The sequence below is a fragment of the Neoarius graeffei genome, chromosome 15 (assembly GCF_027579695.1).
Source record: "Neoarius graeffei isolate fNeoGra1 chromosome 15, fNeoGra1.pri, whole genome shotgun sequence".
NCBI classification, from domain to species: Eukaryota; Metazoa; Chordata; class Actinopteri; order Siluriformes; family Ariidae; genus Neoarius; species Neoarius graeffei.
Window position 1 is genome coordinate 2,077,625 of NC_083583.1, and position 10,044 is coordinate 2,087,668.

A 10,044-nucleotide genomic window follows, 5' to 3' on the forward strand; every position below is an offset into this window, starting at 1 on the left:
CTACCAGGTTTTCATGTGTTTTCTGTGCAGAATGATGTCTGCAGCACCAGGTAGTCTGAGATGTTGGGGAACTCGACAGAGGGATAATTTTCCAATTCATAATGAATGACTGAATTAATTAATGACTTTATTTAAACACGATAAGTTGATCAGCAGAGCTGGTGGGGTCGTGTACAGATACAAATAATCTCATCTCATCTCATTATCTCTAGCCGCTTTATCCTTCTACAGGGTCGCAGGCGAGCTGGATCCTATCCCAGCTGACTACGGGCGAAAGGTGGGGTTCACCCTGGACAAGTCGCCAGGTCATCACAGGGCTGACACATAGACACAGACAACCATTCACACTCACATTCACACCTACGCTCAATTTAGAGTCACCAGTTAACCTAACCTGCATGTCTTTGGACTGTGGGGGAAACCGGAGCACCCGGAGGAAACCCACGCGGACACAGGGAGAACATGCAAACTCCGCACAGAAAGGCCCTCGCCGGCCACGGGGCTCGAACCCAGGACCTTCTTGCTGTGAGGCGACAGCGCTAACCACTACACCACCGTGCCGCCCAGATACAAATAATTACAAATACAAAGGACTAAAAATATACACAATCTTTAAAAAAACTTAAATCTATTGATTATCTGTTAATTATCTTCACATTAAATTAATTAATAGTATGCATAACTATTGTCTTTGTATTTAGTTACGGCTACAATAGGATCACAATTTATTCTACTAATGTCAAATTTAGTGAGTAAATTTTTCTTTCATAAGAAAAATCCTTCTTTGTTAGCGTGTAAGGATCTAATCCCATCGAGTGGTTTCTATAGCCACTTCCTTTGAGTGAACTTCTTGGTTTTAATAACTTGCTTGTTTGCTGAACACAAACATGGCAATAAGTTCTTGTGTTAATGGACCAGACTCCACTTTTGGATCATTAGTCCCTTTTGACTGAGAATGTTCTGCATGCATGGTTTTATGTTGGCTTCTGGCACATCCATACAGTTTTAAATACAATACCTACAATTAAAAACAATTTGTTTTTATTGCATTTATTTAATTTCTGGACTCCCATCTGTAACAGGGAGTGATGTTGCATCCCATTAATACACATTACAATAGGTTATTACATTCTAATAGAATAGACGAGCCAAAATAATTGGGGATCTTTTTTAATGGGCCCCGACTCATTACATGTATGAATAGGTGGGCCTCAAAGCAGAAAATTTGATAATGGTTTAGATAATGTAACTCCACTTAAAAGAAAAATGATTAGAGAGGGAAAAAAATTAGCACCCTAACGATTACACTCGCACTTTAAAACAAACCACTCGAAAATTAGAAGGTAAATGGCATCAAATAAAACTGGTAGTATTCCAATTAGCATGGAAGGAGAGCTTCCTAAAAGCACTTAGTGCTGTTAGATCAACATATCTCTTGACCCTAATAGAGGATAACAAAAATAATCCTCGATTCCTATTTAATACCGTAACAAAATTAACTAGGAAAAAGACCACCATAGACACATGCACACCTTCAATATGTAGTAGCAATGACTTCATGAATTTTTTTCAATGGCAAAAGTGAAAATAACAGAAAAGAAAACTCAAACTACTAATTTAAGGCCAGAATGTTTTACTCCCCTTTGAGAAACTGAACAAACGTCATGAATTTCCACATCAAAATCTTCAACTTGTGTACTAGATTCCTTGCCTACATGACTCTGCAAACAGATAATACCAGAAGCAATTGAACTTCTTCTAAAATAATAAATTCTTCCCTTCAAATTGGCTATGTACCCAAATCCTTTAAACTAGCAGTTATCAAACCCCTGATTAAAAATCCTGACCTTGACCCCTGTCAGCTGTCCAATTATCGGCCAATATCAAACCTCCCCTTTATCTCCAAGATCCTTGAAAAAGCCTCATATTTACATAGGAATAACATCCATGAAATGTATCAGTCAGGATTTAGACCTCATCATAGCACAGAGACAGCACTGGTTAAAGTAGTAAATGACCTACTGTTGGCATCTGATCAGGGCTGTGTCTCACTGCTTGTGTTGCTTGACCTTAGTGCAGCATTTGAGACCATTGATCATTCCATTCTTCTGGATAGACTAGAAAATGTTGTGGGAGTTAAGGGAACGGCCCTCTCCTGGCTCAGCTCTTATTTAATGGATCATTATCAGTTTGTTGACATAAATGGTGATTTTTCTATACAAGTCTGGTGTTCCACAATGCTCTGTCTAAAGGCCAATTTATGCTGACAACCCAGTCCTCACAGATAGTGTTGCAGACAGTGTCTGCGTAGCCCCCCCACCTTCGCAGACGCTCTGCGCGCACCTCCCAAAAATTGTGACCACCGCAGAAGCCTCGCAGACAGCGTCGCAGACAAGAGGGCTCTGACTGGTCCACTCTACATCCGCTGTACATGCACTTCCGCTTCCCTACTTTCCCGGTTTGGTTTGTTTTCACGACCGCCATTTTTAAAAACATGAGCGAAGATGGAGCAGCATGAAGAGCGGTTGATTGAGAAAGTACGTACATCTATACGACTCCAGTTCTAGTCATTATAAAAAAAAAGTTCTAGTCATTATAAGTAACCGGAGGATAAACACTCCACTAACCACACCCACCAACTACTCCTAGCGACTTCGCGCCCCCTTGCTTTGTGCCGGTGAATAACATCGCGCACGCCTATTACTCCCCGCTCAATGATAAATTACAACTGTCTGCGAAAAGCTGTCTGCGAAAGCCTTGTCACAAGATCATACAGAGGCCTTTAGGTTCACTGTTTTTTTCTTTATATATGCTCCCTCTGGGTGATATTATTCGTAAGCATGGTATTAGCTTCCACTGTTATGCTGATGACACACAGTTGTATGTTTCTGCAAAACCTGATGAGAGACATCAGCTTAATAGAATTGAGGAATGTGTGAAGGACATTAGACACTGGATGCTTATTAACTTCCTTCTGCTTAACTCTGACAAGACTGAAGTACTTGTACTCGGAACACATGCAGCTAGAAGTAGGTTTTCTGATTCCACAGTAACTCTGGATGGCCTTTCTGTTTCTTCATGTGCAGCAGTAAAAGACCTCAGTGTGATCGTTGACTCCAGTCTTTTGTTTGAAACTCATATCAATAATATTATGAGGATAGCCTTCTCTCATCTCAGAAATACAACCTCGATTCCAAAAAAGTTGGGACAAAGTACAAATTGTAAATAAAAACGGAATGCAATAATTTACAAATCTCAAAAACTGATATTGTATTCACAATAGAACATAGACAACATATCAAATGTCGAAAGTGAGACATTTTGAAATTTCATGCCAAATATTGGCTCATTTGAAATTTCATGACAGCAACACATCTCAAAAAAGTTGGGACAGGGACAATAAGAGGCTGGAAAAGTTAAAGGTACACAAAAGGAACAGCTGGAGGACCAAATTGCAACTCATTAGGTCAATTGGCAATAGGTCATTAACATGACTGGGTATAAAAAGAGCATCTTGGAGTGGCAGCGGCTCTCAGAAGTAAAGATGGGAAGAGGATCACCAATCCCCCTAATTCTGTGCCGACAAATAGTGGAGCAATATCAGAAAGGAGTTCGACAGTGTAAAATTGCAAAGAGTTTGAACATATCATCATCTATAGTGCATAATATCATCAAAAGATTCAGAGAATCTGGAAGAATCTCTGTGCGTAGGGGTCAAGGCCGAAAACCATACTGGGTGCCCATGATCTTCGGGCCCTTAGACGGCACTGCATCACATACAGGCATGCTTCTGTATTAGAAATCACAAAATGGGCTCAGGAATATTTCCAGAGAATATTATCTGTGAACACAATTCACTGTGCCATCCGCCGTTGCCAGCTAAGACTCTATAGTTCAAAGAAGAAGCCGTATCTAAACATGATCCAGAAGCGCAGACATCTTCTCTGGGCCAAGGCTCATTTAAAATGGACTGTGGCAAAGTGGAAAACTGTTCTGTGGTCAGACGAATCAAAATTTGAAGTTCTTTATGGAAATCAGGGACGCCGTGTCATTCGGACTAAAGAGGAGAAGGACGACCCAAGTTGTTATCGGCGCTCAGTTCAGAAGCCTGCATCTCTGATGGTATGGGGTTGCATTAGTGCGTGTGGCATGGGCAGCTTACACATCTGGAAAGACACCATCAGTGCTGAAAGGTATATCCAGGTTCTAGAGCAACATATGCTCCCATCCAGACGACGTCTCTTTCAGGGAAGACCTTGCATTTTCCAACATAACAATGCCAAACCACATACTGCATCAATTACAGCATCATGGCTGCGTAGAAGAAGGGTCCGGGTACTGAACTGGCCAGCCTGCAGTCCAGATCTTTCACCCATAGAAAACATTTGGCGCATCATAAAACGGAAGATACGACAAAAAAGACCTAAGACAGTTGAGCAACTAGAATCCTACATTAGACAAGAATGGGTTAACATTCCTATCCCTAAACTTGAGCAACTTGTCTCCTCAGTCCCCAGACGTTTACAGACTGTTGTAAAGAGAAAAGGGGATGTCTCACAGTGGTAAACATGGCCTTGTCCCAACTTTTTTGAGATGTATTGTCATGAAATTTAAAATCACCTAATTTTTCTCTTTAAATGATACATTTTTTTTTCAGTTTAAACATTTGATATGTCATCTATGTTCTATTCTGAATAAAATATGGAATTTTGAAACTTCCACATCATTGCATTTCATTTTTATTTACAATTTGTACTTTGTCCCAACTTTTTTGGAATCGGGGTTGTATAATTTCACTACATGATGCAGAAAAACTAGTTCATGCTTTTGTTGTCAGGCAGACAGGAGCTTGAACCCAGGTCGAGAGACAGCGTAAGATCCCCTGAGCCACCACAATGGATGAACTGACCCCAATCGCAGAGAAACACAATCACAAGAAAGTAGTTGCAGAATTTTACTTTAGATCCGGCAAATTCCAAAATAATGCAGGTCTTGCACCAAACAGGTCCCATACAAAGTCTCAGTAACAGACAGTTCACAAAAGGAAGTCTAATCGGCAAAATCCGGGAAAAAACAGGCCAAAAGCAAAAACACAGAAGACCTAAAAAAAAAATGACACAGATGAGATTCCAGAAACTGAGAGTAGAAAAAAGGAGCACTAAGAAACTAAGGCACAGTGTCAAAAAATAACAGTCAAAAGGTCTCAAACTCAAGGCTAACATACTCAGGAGCACAGCAGATTGTAGAACTCATCAAGGAGCACAAGGCTAGGCACACAATATATACTTCTATGCTAACTAGACACAGGTGTAAGCAATAGCAAAATAGATACAAATGGCAAAATGGGTACATCTAGTGGTGGAAGTGGGAAACTGGCCCATACCCCTCCCAATCCACCAGGTATTGAATCTGGCGAGAATTCAGGAGCCTGTGAACAGTGAAAGCTGGCTGTCCATCAATTACTCGAGGGGGAGGAAGGGGTTTGGATGTGGTGGCCTGCAGTGAGGCAATAACTGGCCACAACTGGGAGACGTGGAAGGTGGGGTTGACCCTCATGGACCGGGGCAGCTGTAGACAATAAGAGACTGGATTGACCTGCCTCTCCACTTTGAATGGGCCCACAAAGTGAGGCGCCAGCTTCTGGTTCTCCACTCTCAGGGGAAGGTCCTTGGCAGACAGCCAAACCCTCCAGGGTCCAGGGTCCAGGGCGAAAGGATGGAGTAGGTCTGCGCCGTTGGTTCGCCTGGACCCGGTACCTCTTGGAGGCTCTAAGCAGTGCTTCTCCAAGTCTGCTTGCACCTCTGCACAAAACTCAGGGCTGAAGGGACACTAGAATCCTCCTCCTGCTCGGGAAACAAAGGAGGCTTATAACCGAACAGACATTCAAATGGAGACATACCAGTGGAGCTGCATGTGAGAGTGTTGTGGGCATATTCTGCTCATGGAAGTTGGATACTGCAGAAGCCTGGATTAGCTGACTGTAGCAAAGCAAGAGAACAGTCACAAGTCTACAGGATGCCAAACCTGACCACAACACCAAAGAGCCAGGCTCGTTGGTATGGCAGTCAGACCACATACTCAACTGTAGTTGAGTACTCCATCACACTGACACTAGACATCTCAGGGTGGCCTCCAGGTCTTGATTCAGTCTCTCTGTCTGTCCATTCGACTGTGGGTGGAAGCCGGATGATAGACTGATGGTGGCACTGACTGATTCTAGCTCGCCAGAAGCTGGACGTGAACTGAGGTCCATGATCAGAGACGATGTCCTGGGGAAGACCAAAAACTTGAAAGAAATGTTCATACATCAGTCTAGCCATTTTGGCAGCAGAGGGAAGTTTGGGTAGGGGCAGAAAATGGCAGGTCTTAGAGAATCTGTCTCCTACAATGAGAATAACTGTGTTACCCTGGGATGGAGGTAACCCCTGACAAAGTCCAAGGAGATGTGTGATCATGGTCTTCAAGGGATCGGTAAGGGGTGGAGCATGCCCTGAGTTCTCTGATGTGGATCTTTGCTCTGGGCACAGACTGGACAAGCTGCCACAAAGGTTTTAACATCCTTCTCTATGCTGGGCCACCAGTACTGGCATTGGAGAAACTCCAGAGTTCTTAAGGACCCTGAGTGTGCTGTTAGTTGTGAAGCATGACCCCACTGGAGAACTTTAGCTTGAATAGACTTAGGGACATAAAGCCAGTTGGTGGGCCCAGAACCTAGACCAGAGTTGTTCTTAAGGGCTCATTGTACCTTAGTAATAATGCCCCAGTGGACTGGTGCCCCAACTCTGGAGCTGGGTAGAATGGGCTTGGGCTGGATCTCAGGAGAATCTGAGAGAAACTGTCAGGAGAGGGCATTGGGCTTCTGATTCTTGGGCCCTGGACAATAGGAAAGGGTGAAGTCAAACCTGTTGAAGAACAGAGCCCAGCGTGCCTGTCTTGGACTGAGCCGTTTGGCCTGTTGGATGTATTCCAGATTTTTGTGATTAGTTCAGACTAAGAAAGGATGTTGAACTCCTTCCAACCAATGCCTCCACTCCTCAAACGCCAATTTTACAGCCAGTATTTCCCAGTCATTGTAATTTTCTGTGGCTGTGAGCTTGCGGGAGAAGAATGCACAGGGATGTAGTTTCCCATCACTTGCCATCTGTGACAAAACTGCTCCTACTCCCACATCAGAAGCATTCACCTCCACAATGAAGGGTCGATCTGGCTCAGGCAGACAGAGACTGGGAGCCATGGTGAACTTCTGTTTGAGGATGTTAAAGGCCTTGTCTGCCTCAGGGGACCAAGAAAAGGGCACCTTATCCTTTTGTGTCAAAGCAGAAATAGGAGCAGCAATGGAACTAAAACCCTGAATAGAATGACGGTAAATATTTGCAAAGCCCAGGAACCTTTGGGTCCCCTTAACTGAACTCGGGGTCGGCCAGTCTTGAACAGCTTGAACTTTCCCAGGCTCCATCTGAATGCTACCTTCAAAAATGATGAACCCATGGAAGGCCACCTCCTTAACATGAAAGTCACATTTCTCTGGCTTTACAAATAGACCATTCTTCAATAGACAGCTCAAGACCTGGCGAACGTGTTGGACATGCTTGTGTAAGCTCTTGGAAAATATCAAAATGTCATCAAGGTACACAAAGACATACTGATTTAACATGTTCCTAAGGATATCATTAATAAGCGCCTGGAAGACAGCTGGTGCATTGGTGAGGCCAAAGGGCATAACCTGGTACTCATAGTGACCAGTACCTGTAGGTGTGTTAAAGGCTGTCTTCCACTCGTCACCTTGTCGGATTCATACCAGATGGTAGGTGTTTTGAAAGTCCAACTTTGTAAAGATGGTGGCACCTTCAAGAACTTCAACAGCAGAAGCCATGAGGGGTAGCAGGTAGCGGTTTTGGATGGTGATCTTGTTTAGACCTTGATAATCTATGCAAGGCCAAAGACCTCCCTCTTTCTTCCCCACAAAGAAGAAGCTAGCCCCAGTGGGTGAATATGAGGGATGGATGAAACCTGATGCCAGAGCCTCTTTGATGTAACTGTCCATAGCCTGTTGTTCAGGGGCAGACAAAGAAAAGATGCGGCCTCTAGGAGGAGAGGTACCTGGCAGCAGGTCAATGGTACAGTTGTAGGGCCTATGGGGTGGGAGGGCTGTTGCTCTCTTCTTGCTGAATGCTTCCTGCAAGCTGTGGTACTAAGAGGGAACTTGGGATAACTCAGGAGGTGACAAGGGCTCAGAGCATTGAACAGGTTGATGTAAGAGGCAGGAAGTGTGACAAGCAGGGCCCCACTCAATTACAGAACATGGAGACCAGTCTAGGTGTGGGTTATGGAGCTATAACCAAGGAAATACTAACACCACTGGATACTCTGGGGACTGCATGAGGTGGAAGGACATCTCTTCACAATGGTTATCAGTCAGGACTTTCAATGCAACAGTTCTCCAATGAACACAATCATCACCCAGGGGTCGACCATCCAAGGCTGTTACAGAAAGGGGAGAATCCAGGCTGGTGGTAGGGATAGACAGGTGCTTGGCAAGAGAAGAGTCCATAAAATTACCTGCTGCCCCTGAATCCATAAAAGCTCTAAGAGTGTGCTCTGACCACCCCAGGCAATGGAAATTGTAATGAAGAGACCAGCAACAGGTAGATCAGGAGAGGAGGTTACCCCCATCACTGCCCTCCTGAAGCTGGACAGGGTTTGGCCTTTTCACACTAACTCTGGGCAAGAACTTCAGAAATGGCCTGGTGCACCGCAATAGAAGCAGCAATGTTCCCTCAACCATCTGTCATGTTCAGTCTGGGAAAACCATGTGCCCCCCACTTGCATCAGCTCAGGGCCATTCTCCACCACAAAGGCAGCCGGATCTAGGGGAACCTGAGGATTGGTCCTTTTGAGGCCCTTAGCTAGGGATCTCTCTTGAAGATGATTGTCTCAATGAATGACCCAGGCTATCAGAGTCTCCAAATCCCGTATTTCTTCCCAAGAAACTAACTCATCTTTAATCTGGTTAGACAGTCCCTGGTAATAAGTGGCCAGAAGGGCCTCTTGGCCCCAGCAACTCTCAGCTGTGAGTGTCTGGAAGCGGATGGTGTAATCTGCAACCCGCTGACTCCCCTGGCACAGCTGGTTATCAGCATCCCAGCCACTGGCTGTTGGATTGAAGACCCTCTGCATCTCCTCAGAGAAGCGGTCGAAGGAAGAACAGATGGGATCTTGCAGGTCATGCAAAGCCATTGCCCAGGCCAGAGCTCTGCCAGTCAGAAGGGTGATGACATAGGCAACTCAGGAAGACTCAGTGGGAGTGAATGTCAAATGACACTGTGTCAGGAACCCATGGCACTCATCCAGGTCTCCACTGAATCTCTGTGGGTTAGGCAGGCAAGGCTCCGATACACCCCCAGGCAGGACTTGAGGTTGGGGAGGAGCAGGAGGAGGAGTTGTAGAGAGTGCTTGAATTTGCTGGAGAATTTCCCTCAACATAGCCCCATGTCATGATTCATCTCCGCCTGCTCAGCACTCAAAACTTGTTCATGACACTGCATAATTTCCTCCTGGCTGTTTACAACAGATACAAGACAAGTAACTGTGCTCAAGAGGGCTTGGGCTCTCTGCTGGGTCCATGATGGCTGAGTTCTTCTGTCAGGCAGACAGGAGGTTGAACCCAGGTCTCCAGGTTGAGAGATAGTGTAAGATCCCCTGAGCCACCACAATAGATGAACTGGTCCCAATTGCAGAGAGATACAATCACAAGAAAGTAGCTGAAGAACGGTACTTTAGATCTGGTACTGTAAATTCCAAAATAATGCAGGTCTTGCACCAAACAGGTCCCATACAAGGTCTCAGTAACAGAGAGTTCACAAAAGGAAGTTCAAAAGGCAAAATCCAGGGAAAAAACAGGCCAAAGGAAAAAACACGACCCCCAAAAAATGACACAGATGAGATTCCAAAAACTGAGAGCAGAAAAAAGGAGCACTAAGAAACTAAGGCACAGTGTCAAAAAATAACAGTCAAAAGGTCTCAAACTCGAGGCTAACATACTCA